The sequence below is a fragment of the Mytilus galloprovincialis genome, chromosome 2 (genome assembly GCF_965363235.1).
Source record: "Mytilus galloprovincialis chromosome 2, xbMytGall1.hap1.1, whole genome shotgun sequence".
In the NCBI taxonomy this organism is placed as follows: Eukaryota; Metazoa; Mollusca; class Bivalvia; order Mytilida; family Mytilidae; genus Mytilus; species Mytilus galloprovincialis.
Genome location: NC_134839.1, coordinates 56,792,421 through 56,818,069, shown reverse-complemented (window position 1 = coordinate 56,818,069; position 25,649 = coordinate 56,792,421). Strand labels below are relative to the sequence as shown.

Genomic DNA, 25,649 nt, shown 5'->3' with positions numbered 1-25,649 from the left:
CAGGAATCTGATAGAACGGGCTTTGAATGCTGCACATTTTTAATTGCATGGAAGTTTTCGTAAACAGAACAGACAAAATGACTGATAGAAATGGATGGTTTGATACTTACTGTGTCGAAATGTAAAGGAACGTAATTTTTTTCACCTAGTTGAATTACTAGAGAGAACTATTTTTTTCAAGATATAATATTGTTTAATTGTTGAATGCAACAATTCATGTTTGGATCTATAGATACATAATCAAGGTACATGTGTTCACATAATTATCAATACTTCTGTTATATTAAAATTATGTCTTTGTCTTTGATTTAATCATACCTTATTTGAAAAAAATAATTTATATTATACATAGAGCTGCACCCTTTAATAAGACTGGTTATAAATTTACTCATCTAACATTGTTGGGCTGGTGTTTAGACGAATTATATATATATACAGAATTTATTTTCAGCCTTGTATCACCATCACTGCTGCCTGGTGATCCGATGGATAAAATATGTTGTAGAGTCGTCACTGGTTCAGATGTACTTATAATATTATTATTTCTGTGACTGCATCTTACATTATTTTGTAGGATCCTTTACAATAGATGATTCAGCTGATCTGTAACAATTCCATCATCATGCCTTATATATCATTGCGTCTTTTTGTGTCGGGATGTATAAGTACCCGGCCACGTCCACTTGTATTTTTGTCCATCTGATGAGTTAAGCCTTTTTCAACTGATTTTTATAGTTCGTTCTTATGTTGTACTGTTATACCACTGTCCCAGGTTAGGGGAAGGGTTGGGATCCCGCTAACATGTTTAACCCCGCCACATTATTTATGTATGTGCCTGTCCCAAGTCAGGAGCCTGTAATTCAGTGGTTGTCGGTGTTTATGTGTTACATATTTGTTTTTCGTTCATTTTTTTACGTAAATAAGGCCGTTAGTTTTCTCGTTTGAATTGTTTTACATTGTCTTATCGGGGCCTATTATAGCTGACTATGCGGTATGGGCTTTACTCATTGTTGAAGGCCGTACGGTGACCTATAGTTGTTAATGTCTGAGTCATTTTGGTCTTGTGGATAGTTGTCTCATTGGCAATCATACCACATCTTCTTTTTTATATGTACAGTGTTACGGCGCTAGATTAAAACTGACGTCATAATGTCAGTATGATCGTACCCCAACTGATCCTCGAAATATCTTCTGTGTAATCATAAAATCTGGAAATTTGGGTACCGCATTTGAACTGCTGTAGGGGGACTATTGTAGGAATTTTAATAATATATTTGCCAAGAAATCAGATTGGAGCTATTGAAGACACATCTTTTTCACAGCATGGGTTTCTGCCCTTCTACTTTCGCAACGTGAAGCAGATAAAAAGCTTTCAAAAACTGGTGGTTAGGGTTTTCTTTCAAGTGAACGCTAAGGGGAAAGGGGCTTATGAATGTAAATAACAAAAGATGTTGTGCAATTCCCGATGACATAATTCACTCACAAAAATATATGCTCAAACAATTTATACAGAACTATTTATGTATTTTGTAAATAAGATTTATTACAGTGTATATAAACAGTCGGAAACCAGGTTGAAATAGAACAAAAGAATCGAAGCTCTTTGTTAGAGAAGGCGATAAACGTTTACTGTATTGTTTACTATAGTGACCAAATTTTTAAAAGTTAATAGAAACAAACAAAATTGCAGTTTTCTTCTCAATTACGAGGTGTTTTATTTTAAAAACACCATTTGCATAAGTTTTCAATTTATTTAGTACATAGTTAAGCAGAACAATTAGATATCAAGTCGACGACATGGGTATCTTTAAAGTTGGATGAAGAAAATGCATAACCTCCGATTTTTATGAAAAAATTACCACGGACGGAAAACATATCAATCTAATAGTTCAGTAATTTTCGTGTCTGCCCTTCCATTATGTGACTGAAGAAAAAATTCCAAAAATGGGTAACAAAAAGAGAAAATCGAATGCACCTTTTTATGTTAGGGCGTGTTTGAGTTGAGTATTTTGTCTTGATATCGTACAAAGTAAGAATATTTCATACATCGTCTCGCTTCAGATTCTATCATTTTTATATATTAAAGCTACAGGTTGACTTTATAACACAAAAGAATCACAGTACTAAAAGATGAAATATATGGGTCAAGTGAAATACCTATCTAATGAGTCACAAAAACAGAGAAGGTGTGTTCGAATAGCTATTTTTTTACTGAAAGTACTTGACGACAGTCTTTCAAGTTGGATGATGAAAATGCATATCTTCGAAAAATTCTATTTTTTTATGTGTGATTACTAGGGTTTATAGTCTTCATACACTAAAAAAATCTAGTCTGCCCTTCCACGAAATATTTAATTAGAATTTTTTTTAAATGTTTATGAATTTTCGAAAATTCCACCTGACAACCGATCAGACAATAGTTTTAAGTTAAATCAATGCAGACAAGATTATTAACTGATGCTCATTAGCTAGTTTTTACATTTGTCTTTTAAAATACAACTAACATATAATGATCGTAATGGTGCAATGTGGATAAATGTATCGGTTTCCAAGAGCAATATTGGTAGCGCGTCATCCCTACAATGGCATCCATTTCTACGATTGTGAAAATGAACTGGCGTAATGGGGAGATAATTTTGACGAAGTAGACTCCTGACTGTAAAGTGCGAATCCAGCTAGTTCATTTTCACTGTCATATGCGGGTATGTCTATTGTAGAATAAAGGATCATGGGAAAACTGTATTTGTTTACGTTTTGAAAATACCAAATTAACTGATTTGAAGGAAAGTTTTTATATATTTTCATTGTGATATGTCTTTATTATGTACAAACATAGCATTAAAGTTCAAATAAGTGTTATAAAAGCAACATAATATAGCATATCGATTTTTGAAAGCGATCCATTTTAACTATAGATGCGATGAATTATCACTGTTAGTGCAGTCATTTCTGATGTGGAATTTTCGAAGATGCGAGGAATTTTTATTGTAGAATTATGTGATAAATGCACTTGAAACAAATGAAAAAACTTAGTTGATGACTTTAGAATTGATGATAAATGTATTTTCAAATTGAAATACTAACTCCTCATTCATTCTTTATCAAATATATAGCTTTTCAAACTTGTAACAAAAACGCTTCTCAAAATGTCATATTGTATTCTTCAAATTACGTTTTTCCTTGATTTAAAAAAAAAAATTAAAAGATATTTCTGTATTTTTTTAAGTCAAAGATTGATATTGCGGAGTTTATGTGCAGTCTGTGTAAAATAGAGACGAGTACATTTGAGGACGTTATCTTCCACGCAATAAATACACTTGCGAACAGAGAAATATGCATCTTGAAACGCAATGGTGACAGAAAAGCTTATAAAAGATTAACTTTCCCCAGTTGTACCCTCAACTGCTTCAATTTCCATATTCTGAAAAAGACAGTTTTGGTAGAACAAATGTTCTTGACTCGATTGTTGCTTGCATGATTTTAACTGTATAAGGTGAAACGGTATGTGACATAAATTATCCACAGTCATTAAAACATGTAATGTAAGGTGTGGGCGAACTTTTTTGTTTGCATTGGTACGTGAAGTAGAGCACCCTTGATACAAAAAAAAAATATCCGTAATGAACAGCTCGATACCAGAGGAGGATTTAGGGGGACAGGGGGTTGCCCCCTTTTTGGGAAAACATTTGGCTACTTTTATATGGAATCACTGGAGCGGGCCCCCGCTTAGGTAGTCATTGGACCCCTACTTATAAAAATTTCTAGATCCGCGAGTGGATACTACCACAGAGGTCAAACAATGCACATTTGGGTAATTGTACACAACATGCATGCTACAATTCATGTTTGATGATCTTAGACCCTTTGGACCTCTATGTGGGCTATTTCGGTAACTTGGTAAAAATCCCCAAACTGAATACAAGGTTAGATTCAGCATGTCAAAGAACCCCAAATATCCATAAGGTCTTTTGTCTATAAAAATGCATGCATGGGATACATTTGTTATTGAAGGCATGACTTTAACAATAGGATGAAGATAAAATAAAATATCTTATTCTGGAGTCTCATTTGGGGGGGGGGGGGAGGGTGTCCCGCTTACTGCTTTATCAGATTCCCGTATCCCGCTTATACTATGCAGTTCTCATTTTTTAAAATTTTCCGTGTCCCGCTATACTTTATTTCTCGTTTTCACGACACAATCATTTGACTATCACGTGTCACGCTTACAAAAAAATCGGCAATTCCGCGTCACGCTTATACCCCAACGCGACCCACTATTCTACTCTTTTCTGACTCATATCAAGCCCATTATAAATATATTAAAAAAGTGTGTTTTTTATCCCTTTTTATCCCGTCTCGTTTCGGGTTGAGCCACAGATAGATAGGATGTCATATGTGACAATGAGACAACTCTCAAAACGAGTCACAATTTATAAAAGTATACCTTTATACGTCAAAATACGGTCTTCAACATGGAGTCTTGGCTCACACCGCACAGCAAGTTATAAAGGGCCCCAGTGTAAAACCTTTTAAACGGGAAAACCAACGATTCAATCTTTATCAAGATGTACGTAATTAGTGGTGAAGTGTCATGGAAATGGATAAAAAAAACAAGGATATGGAAATGGATAAAAAAAACAAGGATAAAGATCCCTATACGATTCATAAGAAATTTTAAAAATGGAATACATTTGAAATAAATGTTATTTCTATTGAATTTATTTAGAGTGTTTTAAAACCAAACTTTCCTCCGTAAGTTAAATTTTATCAAATCCGTCTCTTACTTTATCTATTGTTTGAGCAAGTCGGCTAAATTAAGGCTTTACAGCTAATTTCCTAATGCATGTAAAGCAAAACTTTTGTTGACTTGATTGCTTAGTTTGTATAATTGTTTATACAAACTTTGTAAATAAGATTGACATCTTTAAACAATATGTATCGGCATAGTTTAACCTGTATTTATATAATTATTATATTTGAATTAAATTGGGTGTTATCATAAGGATTGTACAAAAACAAACTAAAGCAAGCACGCTAACTAAAGTCTTGCTTTACATGCTAAAAAAATACGCCGTAATAGATACAAAAATAAATATATCATACAGTGAAAATGCGCCGCATATACAATACTAATGAATCGCTCTACAGTGAAAATGAAAGAATAGTATCATTATTCGACAGTAAACATGACTCGCATAAAGAAAGCATCATAGTGGAATTCAGTTCAATATGAAGAAACTGAATGACAAAACCTATTCTACGTTATACAACTTTAATAATTGTGTTGAAATGAATATTTTTTCTGCAACAACATCTTACCTGTTAGTTATAAAACACCTGCACGATCTGTTCGTGAAATGTCCTAAATATTCACCTATTTTGGTATATATTTCACAGCTATTTGGATTTAGGCGCGAAAAAAAACCCGTTCGCATCTCTTACTTTGTTTTATTAGTATTATGTGTTTCTTAACATATACTTTTTAACTAATTTTCTTCATTTTCTTCAAAAATAAAAAAAAAGTTGTCTGTTTATTTATCATTCTACATCAAAAATTTCTGGCATATACAGTGAAAATGATATTTTAGGATCCGCACTTTACATACACTGTTTATTATGTGTTCATAGAATACAACTTCTTTGGTGTTTATCAATGATTTTTTATCACAAGATCCATGTCATCCATACCATAAATTGTTGTAGTGTAACATGTTATAAGTGATTTTAAGTCAAATTTTGTACAAATTATAATTCGAACAAAGTCAAAATACAAATTATAATTGTAAGCATATGTTGTTGTTCAAATTATAATTTGTATTTTGACTTTGTTCAAATTGTAATTTGTACAAAAAAAGCTTGTACAAGTTATAAGTTACACAAATTAAAACACAAAACAAATACAGCATTCAGAAAATTAGTTTATACAGAATCCTACAATCCTACCACAAAATTCTTTAAACAATTTACCAAAGAAAAGAAGAAAGCACATCCAAAATGTCATTTATCATTAATATAATGTCTTTTAAAAAAAAATTAGTTATTTCGCTTCATACAGAAATGGATTAATTCATCAAAAAATTAATTCTTGGAAAGGGCTACTAACGTGAAATGTTAAAATCGTGAAAATTGAACTTTACCTTCGTTTAGTCACGGGAAACAACATAATATTATTATCTTATTTTGAAAAAAAAATCCTCAAAGCATTTATATGTAAATGAACGGTTTCGCAGTCGACCGCCCACCCACCCCCACCGGCATGCCGTATATATATCGTAAATCAATAACCGACTTTTACTTCGACATCCGGTTAATAAAATGGAACTCCGTTCACGGCTTTTGTAAAATTATCGAACTTATCAATAATCATTAACAAATGTAAAGTCATACAATTATTACTTTTTTCTCTACTGATATAAATTACTTCTTTGGTCAGTACTGATGCTAATGACTGCTTCTGTACTACTGTTAACTTTTTCGCTGCACTAAGGTTTGTTATATTTTTATTGTTCTGATGTTTATTTTTGAATTGCTATTTTCCATAAAGTAGCTGTCAGAAATTTTGAGAACTTTAAGATCGGTCCTTTGTGTTTGTTGTATTTAGGCATGTTTTTTTTTTTTTTTTTTTTTTTTAACTTAATATCCATCTGTTGAGTTAAGCATTTCCAACTGATGTTTACAGTTGTAAGTAAGTTTGTCTGTTTCAGTAGTACTGATCCCTGCCAATTACTAGTGTATTTGTCCTTAAGAAAGAGCTTGTAACTCATTGGTTCTTGCCGTCTTATATTAATTTTAGTAGTATAAATTATTTTGGCAATAAGTGTTTGTTTTCTGGTTTGAATTGTTTCACATTTTGTAATGTTAATTTTAATGTCAATGTCTTATATAGCTGACTATACGATACGTTTATGCCCAATACTGAATGCCGTGTGGTGTTTACATCCACGTCACTTGAAAGTTGTCTCAATGGTAATTATACCACATCTTATTTTATGTTAAACATTTAAAGAAAAAAGACAAAATTTTCGCTTTGAATTTAAAATTTTTGCAACAACTTATATACTAACACTAACCTTACGCCATGCCTTCCTAAAAAAATCAACAGCTCTGCTACCAGCCCTTACTGATGGAATCATCAGCACCCAACATGAGTCGTTTACATTATTTATGTCACTACACGTTTGCAGGTTCTTGATACTATTATCACAAAGTGACTTCAAGAATACTACAACGATATCAATTGCTTTGTGCTTTCTCCCTCTCGAGTCTTTAAGTAAAGTTTCATCATCAAAATTCTAGAAAATTAAGTTAATTTAAATAAAGCACATGATAATAATTACTTTATAGTGTTCCATAATCTTTTCGTCGTGTTAAATTTTGGATGATAGGGATGACATGAATTATTTGTAACATCCAGTATCGAAATTAAACAATTATCTTTAGGGAAACCTTCTTTAAGAAGTCGTCTGACAAGGTTTTGACGTAAATAGACGATAGATAGAGCTCAACATTTTGAACATTTCTTGTCAGATTTTGTCGATTTATAGTAGTTTCTAAATAATAGGCCAAACTAGAATTATACTCACATATTCTTTTTTTAGCCATATCGGCCATCAAATTTGGCCAAGTACTTTCAGAGAAGATTTTTGTACAAAAATAAGGACGACGGACGACGGACGACGGACGCCAATTGATGAGAAAACATATAGTCCCTAGCGTGGACAGTGTAATACTTGCCAATTTTTTATACCATTTCTAAATTTATTTCTACATTTGTTATGCCTCAAATAGAAGGAGGGGATGAAACTCCATTGTAAAAACTTTGGGTCATGAATTTTAAAGAAAAAGTGATGATTTGGTTTAGCTAAAATAAAAAGAGGTTAAAATTAGTACTTCGGAAGCTGTCAAAAGAATTAAATACCCACTTATCATAAAATTTAAGTTTGAGCTGATGATGTTTTCTATAATTTTGATATAATTTGTCCCCTAAGTTTTCCACACCGTAAAAATATTAACTGAGAAAGCGCTGGTGGGATTTTTTTAATTTCCATTTATTGTCTAAAAGAAATGCCCGACGAAATAACTGTGTTCTCGGGCCAGCTGGTATAATATAATAGTTTGATAATGATTTTAAAAAAAATGACAAATGTTAAGTAATTGAACGTTGCTGCGTATTTGAATATATCATAAACATGCTAAATGAATAGAACCCTGCGATTCAAATAGGTTTATTCAATAATTTTAGAGTTCACAAAGGTTAAGGAACAGATCGAGACTGCGTATTAAGATGTTATATAACTTAGGTGATCTCAAATGTCATAAACCGAGTGAAATATCGTCATATCTTGTTTTCCCTCACTGTATGTTACGTACGTTTTTCTCTCTCTCTCAGTACAAAATCGGTAAAGCAAACCAATGATTTTGCAAGTGGACCTCGGTGAATAACACCGGGAATAACACTCACTTCTATTTGACGAATAAAAGCGAATAATTACATTAGATTTATTTTATACTCATGATAGTTGACTTGTATTTGTATTATAATTTAAATTTTTTTTTTTAATAGTCACTCATAACTCTGTATAGAGTGGCTCTTGTTGTTAACCTAACTTGTGTTTTAAAAAGCTGTATATTTCAGGCCCGTAGCCAAGAATTTCCAAGGGGGGGGGGGGGGGTATTTGGACTCATGACCTCGACTTTAACAGTCACAATTTGAACAGAACGTTGACTTATTAGGTTTCAAGGGTGGATTCGTCCGAACCCCCCTGGCTACGGGTATGTATTTTATATGTAACGAAGTGGTGAGACTTATATAAAGTATTTATCTTGTTTGTATGTTTCATTATCATACGTGATACTGATTGGCTACTCTGCAATCTCGCGTTATTCCCTCTTACTGCGGGAAGGACATATGTGTCCTTTGTGTAAAAAAATAGAATATTTTTTCCCTTTCGTAATATTTCTAAATAAAACACCTTTCCTTCAATTATTATTAATTTTATTCATTTTGTGGATTTTATTTTTATTGTTTTTTTTTTTATTCATCTTTATCATAAAACGTCATCATGACGTCATATATTATTTGACGTCATTTGACGTCGTAATTACAGGGTTGAAGGCAAGAAAGTGCTATATCAAATTTTAGAATGAACAATTCTTATGCTTCTTAATGATAAGATAACATAAAAGTATAGTATGAAACAGACAAAAAACACATTATGAACAAATAGTCATTGAGCAAAACAAACAAAAATATTTGCCAATTGGTTTTACTTCTTGTACCCAATAATACACCTTTATATCGCTATTTGTCCGCCATTACTGGATATCACACTGGTTCCCGTAAAATTTTGACGTCATAAAACAAAATATCTGACGCCACAATGGAAAAGTGATTGTTGTACATGCTTCAAAAGTTCAAGCAGCCGAGTCAGCCGGGATCAGCGATAAGGTGTATAAATAAATATTTTAAACAAATGTCCTGAACTGTTTTGAATTGTCGAGGGACACTATTAAACTAAGCGTTGAACTTGATGCTTGCCTTGGTGTTCTTAATTCTTTGTAAACAAGTATACGTTAGCATGGTTAGTATGTTAATAAATAAACAAGAATGTGTCCAAAGTACACGAATGCCCCACTTGCACTATCATTTTCCATGTTTTAACTTTAACCTGAAACTGGCACTTCCATTTTCTATGTTCAGTGGACAGTGAATTTTGGGTCAAAAGTCTAATTTGACTTTACAATTAGAAAGATCATATCATAAGGAATATGTGTGCTAAGTTTCAAGTTGATTGGACTGCAGCTTCATCAAAATCTACCTTGACCAAAAACCTTGACGAACGAACGGACGGACAAACGAACGACCGGACGGACGAACGGACGCGCAGACCAGAAAACATACTGCCCCTCTACTATCGTAGGTGGGGCATAATAAGTGTACAATTTATTAACTGACACGAATTGTAAATTAGGCATAAAATAGCATTCTGCATTTTGAATATTTTTTTATATTATAAGTTTATGATAGCTAATAATACTTTTTTTTACTTAGTTTATTTGCAAAAATGGATAGATACTATGTATAGAGTTATTCAAAAACCGTTTGTAGCAGGAATCAGTCACGCAATGAGAAAAGCACTAACCGTATAGTCAGCTTAGGAAGTCCCGAACATGAAAAAATGTAAAACTGACATGAAAACTAACGGCTCAATTTATAACAATTCAATTTATGAAAAACATATGTAACAGACATGAACCATCGATAACCACTAAAATACAGGCTCCTGACTTCGGACGTGAACAAAAGAGTGTGCTATCTTTATTTTCCCTGTCATTTTTTGTTACCTTTGAAACATTTGCTGCTGAAAATTTATGTCTAACTTAATCCATTTTGTGTTATAGTTTTTGTATATGCCAACCTTTCAGCACAATTGTCCTTATTATAATATTATTTTATAACGTGTAGATTGTGATGACTCGACGGTACACCACAATGGAATCAATGAAGTAGCACCTTATCATGTTTAAATTTGAGACACGTATGAATTTTTAAAACTCATATAATGACTTACTAATACTGAATACGATGCTTGAAACAAAGATCTATATTTTCCTTATACTTCATGTGTTGCTATTGAAACAGGGTGTTACCATATATAAAGATTGGATGCAAAATACCTGAACGTATAAGAACTCTGCATGTTGAGCTATATACATTTACGAATGATGTGACTGTCCTTATACCGATGATACAATTTGGTAAATGTTTTGACTAGTTTGTCATATCGAAAACCCTGGAGTAATATTTTTTCAGTAATACATAAATTTCTCTTGTTGAAATCTAAAACATTGTTACATAAACGAGCGAATCGTTCAAGTTGAGATATATAAACACCGTAAGATGGTTACAAGGGAAAGTCACCATCTAAAAATGGATAATTATCGATAGGAAATGAAAAATCATCTCTTTTATCATAAATTTTAGTTTTAAGCTTTCTGTTAATGATATAGACAATATCAAGATCGAGGAAAGGGCAGTGGTCATTGTTAGTATTAGCTTTATTTAAAGTAAGTTCAACAGGATAAATTTCTTTAGTATACTTACTGAAATCGTCATTATTGAGAGCCAAATATCATCCAAATATCTAAAATTATTATCAAATTAGACAGGTGGTGCTGACAGGGTGATGACAAATCCTGACTATTGAAAAAATAGATGAAAAAAACCAACAAAGTTTAAAAGAAGTGGGTGTAAGCAACTGCAGGCAACCGTATGGTCATCAATAATGAGAAAACCACAACTGAAAGTTCAAAACAATGCGGAGTGTCAGTAAGTCTATCATAAATAATGGAAGTACTATACACAGAATAAACTTGTAGTTATAGATACAGCATTATTTTTTTCATTTTATGCATTATGTGTTTGTACATTTTTTGTCATGTTGTATGTCAAGTATGTTGTAGTACACTTGGACTACGCTATGTCATAATTTTGATATGTTCTTTATCCAATGAAATATTTGATTTGATCTAAGATGACCAATCGATAATAAATATAGTACTGTTTCAAAACTATGCAAAGTGCTTGACGTTATTTAATTGAATAGCGCGAAACTTGCTTATGACGTTACGTGATCAACATTATGGGTGTTGCTAAACGGCGGAAACGGAAAACGGAACGGAAACGGAAAGAAATATTTATATGAACGGAATTTAATGGGGAAAAAAGGAAAGAACTACGTAAATAAATAAGACTGAAGAAAGTAACGGTATTTATAGCTCCTATCTTATTGTCAACATAATTGTTGTGTAGTTTCGTTAATTAAGTTTAAACATATTTTATTTGTCATTTTTTGCGTTGGAACCTCCCCTTTTTGGGAGATCAATGCATTTGAATGGACATACAGTTGGTCCCCCTCCGTCCACCTTTTAAAAATGACTGGATCCGCCCTAAACAGGTAAATAAACGAGAGTTTAGCACTAAAGATTTGGTAAAATCATTTAGAGCGAGAACTCAAATAACGAGTCGACTAACGATTTCACAAGACATTTTAATCTCCTTGCAGATCTTGTCTTGATGTTAATATTTGTTATTAAAAGTTTCTATCTATTAAAATAATTAATTGTATATTTCAATATTATTGAAATATACAATTAATACATTATTTAATCGACAAACATGGAAAGTGGTAAAATTCATCATATAAGGGCGATAACTTCTTTAAGAAATCATTTGACCATTTTGACGTGAATGAACATTAAGTAGAGCTCAACATTCTAAAGATGTTTTTCACATCAGGGTTTCGCTATTCATAGCGGGTATCAATAGACAGCACTTGCATTTTATTCCTTTGTTTTAATTTTAGTCATGTCGGCTATCTTAGCTGGCAGTCAGACTAATCCAACACACTTTTTAAACTAAATACACCAAAGATAATTGTTGTATATAGTTTAACCAAACTGTCAGATGACTTCCTAAAAGACATGTGTTCGATAATATTTGGCCGAGTAGTTTCAAAGAAGATTTTTGGAAAAGTTAACAAAAACGAAAACGGACGACAGACGCCAAGTGACGAGAAAAGCTCGCTTGAAGGCCAGGTCAGATAAAAAGAAATCTGAAAGTATACTGTCACTTGAGACTTAAGTAGGTCCACCAGCAGAAAACGACCATGACAGAGCAGAAACATTGAGTGAACAATTCATCTAAGAAGACATCAACTAAATATTTACCATTAAATAAACCGTGTAAAAATTAGAATATGTACTCAATACAGTAAAAGTATATCAGGGTCAGAAAAAATAAGCCATAGAATTAAAAAAAAATATATAAACACAACTAGTAGCTATCATATCATTATTCACCAATTTTTCAACAATTATCAAAACTAGCTTTATACCGGATGAATGGACAAAAGCAATGTGTGCATTTGCGCTAAGTAAATCAAACATGCATTATCTGCAAGATGCTTTACATATAATATGCTCAAACACAATGCGAAACCGGTTAGATTCGGGGCCTATTATAGCTGACTATGCGGTATGGGCATTGCTCATTGTTGAAGGCCGTACGGTGACCTATAGTTGTTAATGTCTGTGTCATTTTGGTCTTTTGTGGATAGTTGTCTCATTTTTGCAATCATACCACATCTTTTTTTTTTTATAGATTATTATAATATCATCAATGCTTTATGTAGATATGGCAGTTGCAACTATGTGCTGTCATAAATGATTTGTTTGTCTGATGGTCTTTTGGTCTTCTTTTTTCTTTTTTTATTCATGACGTTGTCAGTTTATTTTCGACTTGCGAGTTTGAATGTCCCTTTGGTATATTTCGCCCATTTTTTTTTTATTGTTTTCAACCCGATATAGTAAAATAGCATTCTGAATGAGTGACACTTTTTTCAATTGTAATACTATTAAATAAAATTCACGGCTATTTGATAGGGGTTAAATTTTCAGAGAGGAATTAAGCGCATAATATGGCTTTTGAAAACCCTAGGACGTTGACTACGAATAACGTAAGGACACTGTACAAATCGTGCATCCATGTAGCTATAGGCTACTCATTTTCCGCCACGTTTTTTACATTAATTCGTATTTATTGATTTTATTTTCAACAAGAAGATGTAATACTTTCCCGACGTTAATATCAAACAATGTACTTCAGTATTGTAATTGGGTGTTTTTAAAAATTTGTACATAAAAATAAAGTCACGGTATCTCAAGTTTTTATTCTATTTCCCGGGTTTCCTTATCGGTTGTTGTTCATACTATATCATTGTCACATTAGGTATCTTTTACGTTTTATTTTCATTTTACAAAAAAAGATACAACGTCGAATTTATGAAAATCACCAATTCAACGCAATAAGATACACAAAATCACCAATCTGGATTCAAGGCAAGTAAAAAAAAATAGAAAAAAAAAATAATTGTGGAAAAACGGAAGAAAAGGTTCTGAAATATAAATAAAAGCGTTTTAGATAACATGGGGATTTGGTCAATACCTATTCTTATAACCACTCTTAAATTTTGTTAAATTCTGTACACAGGCTGTATCGTGTGTATATCATGGACAGTTTTATATTGGAATGGTATATTTTATAAATTTTACCTGTGCACACCTGGTTCACTCTCGATCACGCACGTGATTAATTGACCCTGTTCATTGTGTACTAAATGAAACAAGCCTGCTAGGAAGTCGACCGTTAGAATACCCGAATATGTCACTTTTACAATATCCCGGTAATTACCGGTATTAAGCCATGCTGATTACAAGAAGACAAGTTTTGGAACGTTGGTCAAGTTGGGTGCGTGCTAGGAGTCCTTAGTGCACTAAGGACTATACAATACCACTAAGGACTAGAAAGACTGCTGTTATACGTATTATTTTTACAAATTATGTTAGAGATTGATATTAATGCATAAATTTCAATTTTTATAGAAAAATAATCACAAATAAAGGAGATATTCAACATTATTTAGACACGTTGACCGTTTTTCTTTGATGTGGCGAAAATCAATTAACCGTTTGACATGTGTTAAATTACATAACTGATTACACGGGAATCATGCTATTTGTTGTGTTTAATGGACAAGATTGGTAAAGTTGGATACTAATAAATGAATTGTTCTTATTAATGCTTTTTTTTCAGAATGAGGAAGTATTTTTTCAAGTGTATTTTGTAATTATTTCTTGTAAATAATAATTTGTCTCCAGAACAATATATTATATCTAATGAAGGTTTTTTTTAATTTGATGTTCATACTAATAAATGACTGAATATATATTTCTTTTAAATATTTTAATTCACATTTATATATACATATATTATACAGTTATTAACATTACATTTCATAGCACTGAATATAAGACATTCAAATGTTCAAAATCGCTCAGAGTACTTGTCACAGTTTTTTTCTTTTTCTGCAGTCAATCTTGACTTGTCACTGTCTTTCATAAGTTTATGAAACAGACGATCTTTTTGATCAGTTGATTTTGTAAGCCAGCATTGATACAATAATTAGTGGCGCTTATAGTATCCAAACAGCAGATATTGCATTGGCTGTACAGTGCTCGTCTTAAGTCGGCAAACTCAAGCTTGACTAGTTCGTGGAACTTCAACGGTGAGTAAAGCACATACGAGTAAAGCACATACCACATAGTCGTTATTTCATAAATTATTTCATACAGTACATTAAACAAACAATTTTGTAATAAAAAAGAATACAAATTGGATTTCCTTCTCACAAACATGTTCTTCTTAAATAAAAATAGAGTTAAAGAAATAGTATTTGAAAATATTTCTGTCGGTCTTTTTCATTTTTATTAATTTTCACATCATGTGGTTAAGGCATATTTTCAAGGCATCTATCAAAATAATATCTTTATCTCTAAATTAACAAATACTGGAAATTATTTGTAAATAATGTACTAAACACTGTGGAACATTTTGAAAAAAACATTTATCTCTTTCATATATTTGAAATGAAACCTAATCTGACTAAAATTCGGCAAATGATTATTTTAAACTTCTTTTACTTTAAAAAAAAAATGTCAAACAATTTCAATTCAAATAAATAAGTACCGTAAACTGATATCAAACTGGTTGAAAACTAGTGGTTTTGATAAACCCCAAGGACACCACATGATTGTTTTTCAATTCAATCGTTATTATTTTTTTTTTTTATTATTTTTTTTATTTATAGACACTCAGATTGTTGTGGACTTTATAGAAAAAATAACGATCATATGTAAAACAATAGCACACAATTTAACAAAACAAAATATAAAAAGTAGCGGGTTATAAAAGATTCGAGTTTAGTTTAGTTGTGATTACATATGCTAACAAGGAAGTCAAAGGACAGCAGTCCCTTTGCACTAACTAATGTTTTTTCGGGGGTATCATTTGCGCCAAATTTTGTTTTCCAAATGTATCAATTGCGCCAATATTCGGAACTCATTTGCGCCAATTTACCTGTACACATATCTTTCATAAATATTATAATGATTATTTTTTACTTAAAAAGTATCATATGTTCGGAGATATTTCACCATGAAGAATGCACTAGACAGATCATGTACAGAGAGAGAAGAAAACTTATTGCTTTGCTGAAAATTTATTTCAAGATATGCCAAAAGAGAAGAACATAGAAGCTTTTGCCGATTATGTTATAGCCACATATTGTTGATGACACAGTGGTTTGTTCCCACCATCCGCATGGGCTGAAACTCTATCTACCACAAGACGTACCAAAATGGAGTAGAAGTATTCCACAGGAATTATTATGAACTGTTTTATGCATTTCGTCCTTCAATGTTTGTCTTTTTGGAAATAAAGTTAAGTTGCAAGCTACTACATACATTAAATTGGGAAATACCCATGCAACAACAGTAAGAAGAAAGTGTGTTTCAGAAAAGGAAATATTTGCCGTGTAAACTGCAGGTTCCAAGTCCGAATAAAGGTGGAGGGAGGTGATTTTCTTCTAATTGGCGCAATCGTATGTTTTATTTTTGACGCAAATGATACCATGTAATTTTAAAACAGATGGCGCAAACGTAGCATTGGATAAAAAATGTTGTGGCGCAAAAGGACGCATTTTTGGCGCAAACGGATCTCTCCCAGTCAAAGGATAGAGTCAACTTAAATGTAATAAAATTCCTATAGCAAAAACACATTTTAAAAATCTTTTCAAACACCTATATAAGGGTTGATACTGATGTATTTTTGTCAACTTTCTCATCATTGTGCTTTTTTTTATTTAAATTTTATTTTTAGCAAAAAGAAACTACTGTACAATATTATTCAAATGTTTGTATAAATGTTCATCTTTATAGTATTTTAACATAAGTATTTCTGATAAGTGTTCTTCTATTGGCATATATCTACAAGCCCAAATACTATGTACATATACATAAATATACGGAAACAAGTCTAAATCAATATTAAACAGTATACATGTATTTGTATTCATACTAAAATTTAATTTTTTTTATTCATTTTGTATAATTCTACAAACTAAGGTTCTGAAATATGTCAAAGTTACACATTTTCTAACGTCTCAATATGTTTATTACAATAGCTTTATTTATATGTTTGTATGTAAAATTTTCTCCTCGACAGCCACGCCCCTGTTGGCAGTATCATATGTACAACTTTATAGATAAATCTCTTATATACAGATTGTTCACCCTTTGTAAGTTAATCCATATCTGTTGGAAATTTACATTTGGGTATAATATTTCAATCTTGTTTATAACATTGTTCAATTCTAACAGCTGTAAATAAACGTCTTTAAAACTTTTCTTATTAAGTATAATATTATTTTGATATTTAAGATATATGCATTTTAATCTTTCATATTGCCCTATAGTGACCACAGAATGTCTATACATATTTTCTGCTAATTTTGAAAGTATGGCTCTTGTAGTGATTCCTATGAAATAAATGAATAATGATGTCCATACAGATGAATTTCCAGTAATACTTGAGATATTCTGTATAAAAGTAAGGCTTCACATTTCATTTTGATGTCTGGAACTTGTTGTCCACCATCTTTATATTGTTTGGTAATTGTTGTTCTGTTTAACAGCTCAATGTTGTCCCAGAAAAAAATCATAAATAATTTTATTTATTTTCTTTATATAAAATTCACTAGGTGGATATATTCTTGCAGTATACAAGAATTTACTAATTATATAAGTGTTTAGAACTAAAACTTTATGTTTATATCGGAGTTTTCTTTTTTTCCATTTGTCTATCTGTTGTATCAGTCCATAATATTTCTTTTTCCAGTTAATTTCAACTGCATTTTTCCCAAACCATATTCCAAGGACTTTAATTTCGTCTTTGATTAGTTTGTTTATACTGCTAAAGTTTTTTTGTATTAGGATTTCCAATTTTTAAAAATTTCGGTTTTGTTTTCATTAATTTTCGAGCCAGATACCAAACCAAATTGTTTAAATTCTTATTTTCATAGTCTGTTAGATTCGTCGATGTAATAGAACAATCATCTGCGTGTTGAAAAAGCTTTACATTTGTGTTATGATTAGGAATTTGTATTCCCTGTATATTATTGTTTCTGCGAACTTTACAGGCTCATGCTTCTATTATGACAGCATAAATACTCATACTTATTGGGCATCCTTGTGTTATGGGTCTTGTAAATTCAATCTTGTCACTAAGTGCTCCATTTATAATAACCTTACTTGATATGTTAGTGTAAATGATTTCAATCCATCTTATAAAGTTTGACGGAAAATTCATCGCTCTTAACACTTGTATGATAAATTCATGCTCCACCCGATCAAAAGCCTTTTCCTGGTCAAATGAAATTAATATACCACTTATGCCATTCAAGTCCTTATACTCCAATATGCTTTCTATAGATAAAAGATTGTCTGATATTAATTTTTCTGGTCCTGCACCTGTTTGATTTTTATCTAATAATTTGTTTAATATTTTTGACAAGTTTTTACTTAAGAATTTGGTAGGAATTTTGTAATCAACTGTTAAACACATAGTAGACTAATCGGTCGCCATTGTTTCATGTCTTTTCTATTACCCTTATTTTTATATATTAGTGAGATCAGTCCTGTCTTCATTGTTTCCGTGAGTTTTCCGTTTAAATACACGTTGTTCAAAACTTCCGACAGATCTTCACCTATTATTTTCCAGAATTTTAAGTAAAAAGACTTTCCTATTCCATCAACTCCTGGAGATTTGTTATTTTTGAATTCCTTTAATAATTTAAGACATTCATCTAGTGATATAAAGGTATCAAAGTTTGTTTTATCTTCTTCTGTTAATTTATTTAGATTAAGGTCTTCTAAATAGTTTGTCATTGATTGTCTATCAATGTTTTAGGACTTATATAGATCGAAATAAAAATCTGTCACTACTTTAATCACCTCACTTTTAGATGTGCATGATTTTCCATTTTTGTCTTATACACTTTCTACTTCTCGTTTATCTCCTCTTTTTTCTCTGCTTGTTTAAAGAAATCTATGTTATCTATATCTTCTTCGTAATAATCTTGTCTTGAAGGTATTATTGTTCCCATTTTTTCCTTATTTTCTAATTTAATTATAATTTCACTTAAGTTATCAATGGTGACTTGGTCAGGCTGAATTTTATTTTCTTCATTCTCAAGTTGCATATATGTTTCTGAAAGTTCTTTTCTTTCACGAGCTAATAATTGTTTTGAGAAACGTATTGTCAATTCTTTCAATTTTTTTCTTTCCAATTTCCCACCAATCTAAAATGTTATAGTTACTCTTCCTTTGTTTCCAATTTATCCAAAAATTATTTATGTATTCGGTATAAAGTTCTTTGTCCAATAAACTATCATGCGTTTTCCAGTAACTATTTCCCCATTTAGTTTTTTGAAGTTACAAAGATATATATACGATCTTTTGGTCACTATATTGATAGGTTATATGCATAAGATCTCTTATCTCATGTTTTAATGCTTCAGATATACATATTTTGTCTGTTCTAGTTTTAGCACCTTTATTACCTATAAAAGTATAACTTTTTTTTTTTGTGATATTTATATCTATAGCTATCTAATGTATATATTTAACATGGTACACAATTCTTTTCAATAACAAAATTACAGTGTTATCAAGTACAACATTTGGTTTTTTTGTATCAATCTGTTGATCAATACAGTTAAAATCTCCCAAAATAATATTTCTATGTGATTCTACATTTACACTTGCACAGTATTCTATCATTTCTCTATAAAAAAAAAAAGCCTTGTTGTCCTGTGGATTTTGTAGGACTATAAATGTTCAATAGATTTATTACTTTGTCATCAGTTTTGAAACTAGTATGTACCAATCTACCTTTCAATATATTGCTGTTAAAGTAATGGTTTGTACATTCAATATCTTTTTTACCAAGGTCACCACACCTTTTGTATGTAACTCTCCTTGCGAAAAATATATTTTAAAGTCTGTATTATTTTCTAAATTGCTAATAACATGTTGCTTAATATAACCACATTCCTGCAAACAAATGATTTCACAATCACCATAATCTCTAATGATACATCTATTTTTGTTTCAAAACTCCTTTTAATATTCACACTTATAATTTTCAAAATACTTAACATCAGTAGTGTGCTATAAAGAAATGTTAGTTTAGCATACATCATTTTAAAGTTTGAGTTGTCGGTGTTTTTACCTTTGTTTTCTTTTGTGTGTACTCTTGCTTTTTGCCATCTCCGGTTGAATTTCTCGGCCTTTTATTTGTTAATGTAGTTTTGCTATCTGTTTTCGGTTCATCTTTTTTTGTCTTATCAATGTGTATTTCTCCTTTTTTGTGTGTAGTTTTTGAACTTTTTGTCTTGTCTTTATCTTCCGTCTTTTCTTCAGTTTTCTTTTTCCCTACTTTACTTTTGTCTTTCTTTTTCTTACTTTCTGTATTCTTGTTTTCCATTTGTTCGTTTTCTTTTATCTGTGTATCTATTTCTACATTTTCAACAATATCTTCAGATTCTGTTTCAAAAATTTGTTCATTTCTGGTAAACACGGAAATATTTTCGGTTTCGTCTGTTTCAACTGTTTTTTTCTTTATGTTCACAACATATTTCTATTATTTCACCAATTTGTAACTCATTCTGTTGTACGATTTCTTGTTTGTTTGTAATGTTGTCCTGATTGTCTTGTTCCCACGATTCTTCGTTTTCCCAATTGTTTTTGTATTTTGTGTTCTCCGTTTGGTATTGATTATTTGATTTTAAATTGTTATAAAAAAAAATTCACTTGTGACAAACTGCTCTGTATTTTCTATATGATCTTTTTTCGGTGGTGAAGGAAAACCCTGTTCAAAATACCTAGTTCCCGTATCAAAACTACAGAATTTGGAATGTGTGTAATTCAATCGTTATTCGTACTATGCATAAAGCAGTAATAGAAAGTGGAAAAATAAACATCATGATTTATAGTTTTTTTTCTTCGGAATAATCAATTTACTCATGTTTTAGTGAAGCCATTTGTATATACACGCATCTTTGTCGGAATTAAAATAAAAACAAAAAACTTATAAATATATTTATTCATTTTGTCTTCATATCTCATACATAAACATTTTACCAAGCTGACTACACACTTACTTATTTTCAAAGTCAAAGTCGTGCACCTATGGCAAATAACTTTGTCGGGAAATAAATTAGACAAAAGCAAAATTATTTGTCCAATTAATCATTTTAAATAAGAACAACACATTTTATTATGATAATCAAGCATTAATCTTTTCGTTTCAATTGTTAATTTCTTAAATTAAAGAATATGATTGTTTAATCAGTAGTTATATTATATGGCACGTGTCAATCGGTTCATTGATTTTCGGTATATCAAAGAAAAACGGGCACGTGCCTATATAATGTTGAATATCTTGTTTATTTATGATTCTCTAAAATGATTTGTAAAAATAACACATATAACAGCACTCCTTCTAGTCCTTAGTGGCATTGTATAGTCCTTAGTGCACTAAGGAGTCCTTAGCAGTGTTTAGACGTACCGGGTCAAGTTAGGTAAAACCCCAAAATAAACTAAAAATATACGTTAGAAACAAGCATTTAAAAAAACTTTTTCAAAAGAGATAAATCTCAGTTTATAATTCATTCACAATAAGTATATCTCCGAACTTTTTTCACTTTATTGAGACTATAACATTATGATAGCATAATTCTTATACAATACTTGATACTGTATCTCGGTGCCAAAAATGTAAATGTAATGACGAGCTAAAACCAATGTACGATCTTTAATCATTTACAGCTTTTTAACCTGACTTCAGCATTGTACGCTGAATATTAAACCCTCTAAAAAAATGAGATGTCTTATAAAGTATTTTTTGAAATATTCTTATCAATTTTAGTGAAGCATTACTTAATTTGATGATCTTGAAAACTATGAAGACTTCTTCCATTAATTGGTCGGGTAGAACATTCATCAGCTTGACAAGTCATTTTCATACTGATTAACGGACATGTAATGCTGGTTACTAGGACTTTGTGGTAATTAGATATCCGTGGTCATTAGTTTTCAAGATGGCGTCTTCCCGAGAATTGAGAGTCGATTTAAATAAAGAAATTAATAACTCACTCATCTAGACGAATAAACCTTTAATATTTTAGGAATATGCTTATTTATTTAGGGTGAACATAATATCATTTTTTTTTTTGCGAATTTTCCCTTTAAAGCATTTCCAAAAATAATTATTATTTAACAACCTATCTATTAATAGAATTGAGGCCAATATCCAAAAGTTCTTTTAAGAGTAAGAAAAAGTCGAACAGACTATACCGAATCGCAGGAACGACGTACGCATGACCTTAATACTTTATGCTTTAAATCTTTTATTTTAAATTTATTCCACTGTTTTTCATTCTTGTAAACATATGATATACTATGTTAAACGTGGTCATGTAGATAAAATAACCAAAATGAAAAGATGTTCATTCTTTCTGTTTCCGTTTTCCGTTTCTCTTTCCGTTTCCGCCATTTAGCAACACCCCACCATTATGACGTTACGAAATGTCATATAAATAACGTTATTTAAAAAAAACCATCTTGACTTTATGTTTAGTAATTCTTCCATTATTTGAGATAACATGCTGTTATACAAGACTGAATAACAATTTACTATTTTTGGTATTTTTTACTGAAATTGACCCGTTTCTGGACAATGTTTTGAAATTTAGCTACACACTAATTCGTCCTTTTGGCGCCGTCTTTAAACGTTGTCAGTGCCCCTGGGTATTGTGACGTTACAATGGACCTTTGACGTTAGAACACAATCAACAAGATTTGTGTGTAGAAGCTATAAATGTTCCTTTGGCAGCAAGAGGGTTAAGCAACTTCATCACACAATAACATTTATCATGCATGATGACACGCTCAGGTCCCACAATAAAGTGCACAGGTAAATTAAGTAAAAACTTGATAAAAATTGTGTTTTCATGATCCTAGCTAAAAAATGGAATTAAAAGTATTAATAGTTATCAAAGGTACCAGGATTATAATTTAGTACGCCAGACGCGCGTTTCAATGCTTCTTTTTGTAACTTCATATAGTTGTAAAAGCGTTGACGGTGCGCCCATTTTTAGAATGAAACGCTTTCGCGCTTCATACAAAATGTACTTCGGTCAACGCTTTTACACTTCAACGAAGTAACAAAAAGAAGCATGTTATCTCCCGCAGGACTCTTTCTGCTGCGTTTTGTAAAAAAATGAACATTGAAAAACAACAACAGCAATAGATGACGTCACCATTAAAAGTATACGTGACACCATGAGCCCCCTATGAAGTTTACTAACCCCTTACGAATCACCACGTGACGGCGTTTAACCAATCACAACGCGATAATTTACCCGCGGTGTGATAAGTCTATTGTTGGAAGACTGAATGTCTTAGTACGCAGAATTAAATTTCCAATTGCAAATTTCAATAAAAATTTGAACCATTTTTGGTAGTAACCTTGTAGTAAATGATTTCAAGGGGAATTCACTCTACCTGTTTGTTGCATTTACGTATACAAATGAAATAAATATATATTTTGCGCTGGAAATGTAAGAACAGAAATATTTCACTCAATTTATATCCATCTGAGTCTCAAAATCATCTATCCCATATCAAAATGTTGTTTGGTTAATTCGTTGATACTATAAAAGCTTGGAATTAAGGATTTTAATTTTAAACATTTATCACTATTGAATTAAAGTTCCAACTAACCTCACTGGTATATAGAGCTTCGATGATATTTTCGAAGAAACCGTACTTATTGTTGTCATCTGCAATCCCTTTAAACCGTTCAATAGCTCGATATCCAAAGTCCTCGACAACAGTCGCTCCACGGTAACCGTCTGTTGTAAGTAACGCTGAAGGAAAATCTGTTCTTTGACCAGTTCCAGTACTGAACATGTATGACCTAATATTTACCGGTTCTTTTTTAAGATCGCTTTTAAATTGGTAAGCAAAACTACATGCTTTTGTTCCTAATTGTATTGCTGTGACTATAATTGGAACTGCCATCTGAATGTAAAGTTGTTGTATAGATTTGACTATTTTAGCTGTTATTCTATTCAATAATTCATTATGATAAATTTTGCCAGGCGTTTAACGTGCATCACCTATTTGTATTTGATAATTACATGCAGAAATCCTGACCTATATAATAAATAAGTTCAATATATTAAGGAGATGTGGTATGTCTTATTTACAGTATTTCTTTTATCTCCATACAATCATTCAAAACAAAATACCAGTAAAAAATAACTGTTATGTCATCTTTGATTTTGGTTCATCGGTATTATTATTGACTAAATCTATATTCATTTACAGTCATTTCTTAGGTAGCAGAAGTGGTTGAGCGATCGCTAAAATGTTAATCCCCGCCACATGATTTTTGTGTGTGTCTGTCCACAGTCAGAAGCTTGTAAGTAAGTTAAAAATAATACAAGACTAACAAAGGCTAGAGGCTCCTGACTTGGGACAGGCGCACAGATGCGGCGGGGTTAAACATGATTATGAGATCTCAACCCTCCCCTATACCTCTAGTCAATGTAGAAAAGTAAACGCATAACAATATGCACATTAAAATTTAGTTCGAGAGAAGTCCGAGTCTGATGTCAGAAGATGTAACCAAAGAAAATAAACAATGACAATAATACATAAATAACAACAGACTACTAGCAGTTAACTGACATGTCAGCTCCAGACTTTAAAAAAAAAATGATTGAAAGATTATGTCTTCATCAAATGAATATCAGGCACAATCCTTCCTGTTAGGGATTTAGTATCATACCATCATAACATATATGAGAAGAACATAACCCGTGTCATGCCAACAACTGGTTTTTAAATAAATGTGTTTAGTTTCATTATAATAAGGTTTATTTGTTTGCTTCAATTATAGTTATTCAATATAAATTCCAGCTTTAACACTGAGACGATACATGTCAGCGATATTGGAGTATTATTTTCTGGCTTGAACTTTTCGCCTTTTTTTAATGCACGCGCTTCATTTGTGCGTTTCCAATCTTTTGACTGTGAACCACAGGGCCGACTAGTACACCTTTACCTTAATTGGCATTTTAAAAAAAATGTTTGATTTGTATTTCATAATGTCCGTGTTTGAATGTTTGAATACATACCGTGTTTATGTTCCTTCCATAGGTTCCGCTGCAACAGGTTTTCTACCTGTAAAATTTAATGTTTAAGTAGGTCCTAGATTTGTTTGACATTGTTTATGATGCATCGAACCTTAAAGTTTCTCACCAATTTATTCCAAAAATATTCTACAGACGTGAAATTAACCAAGTATATCTAAAATATATTATTATATTTAACTGTGGAAAGAATTTTAAGAAATTTCAAGCAGTACTCGTTCATATCAAGTCTTAAAATGCATATGCGCGTTTATTGTACAGTTCTCTACCTTTATTTCATTATTTAAATTAATAGGAATGTCACCTTGCATTATCAAGATTAAATTTCTATACGTATACATTAGCGAAGACAATGACGTGAAGCATTAACATAAATTAAATTTAGTGTATTTTAAATAATGTAAATGTTTAAAATAGAATAATAATATCAACACAAATCAAACGTGAAGGTGTGGTACTTCACCAATGAGA

At 31.4% G+C, this 25,649-nt stretch overlaps 1 long non-coding RNA gene across 1 annotated transcript in view; it reads right to left on the bottom strand.

The window, feature by feature from the left end:
* The window catches only part of LOC143063916 (uncharacterized), a 29,880-nt gene extending 4,522 nt beyond the window's left edge, over positions 1-25,358 (bottom strand). The window contains exons 1-3 of the long non-coding RNA XR_012975137.1: positions 25,164-25,358; positions 23,743-24,177; positions 7,071-7,292 (exon numbers count right to left, since the gene is read on the bottom strand). This is a non-coding gene — a long non-coding RNA (uncharacterized LOC143063916). The remainder of the gene's footprint in view (positions 1-7,070; positions 7,293-23,742; positions 24,178-25,163) is intronic.
* Positions 25,359-25,649: the final 291 nt, after the last annotated feature.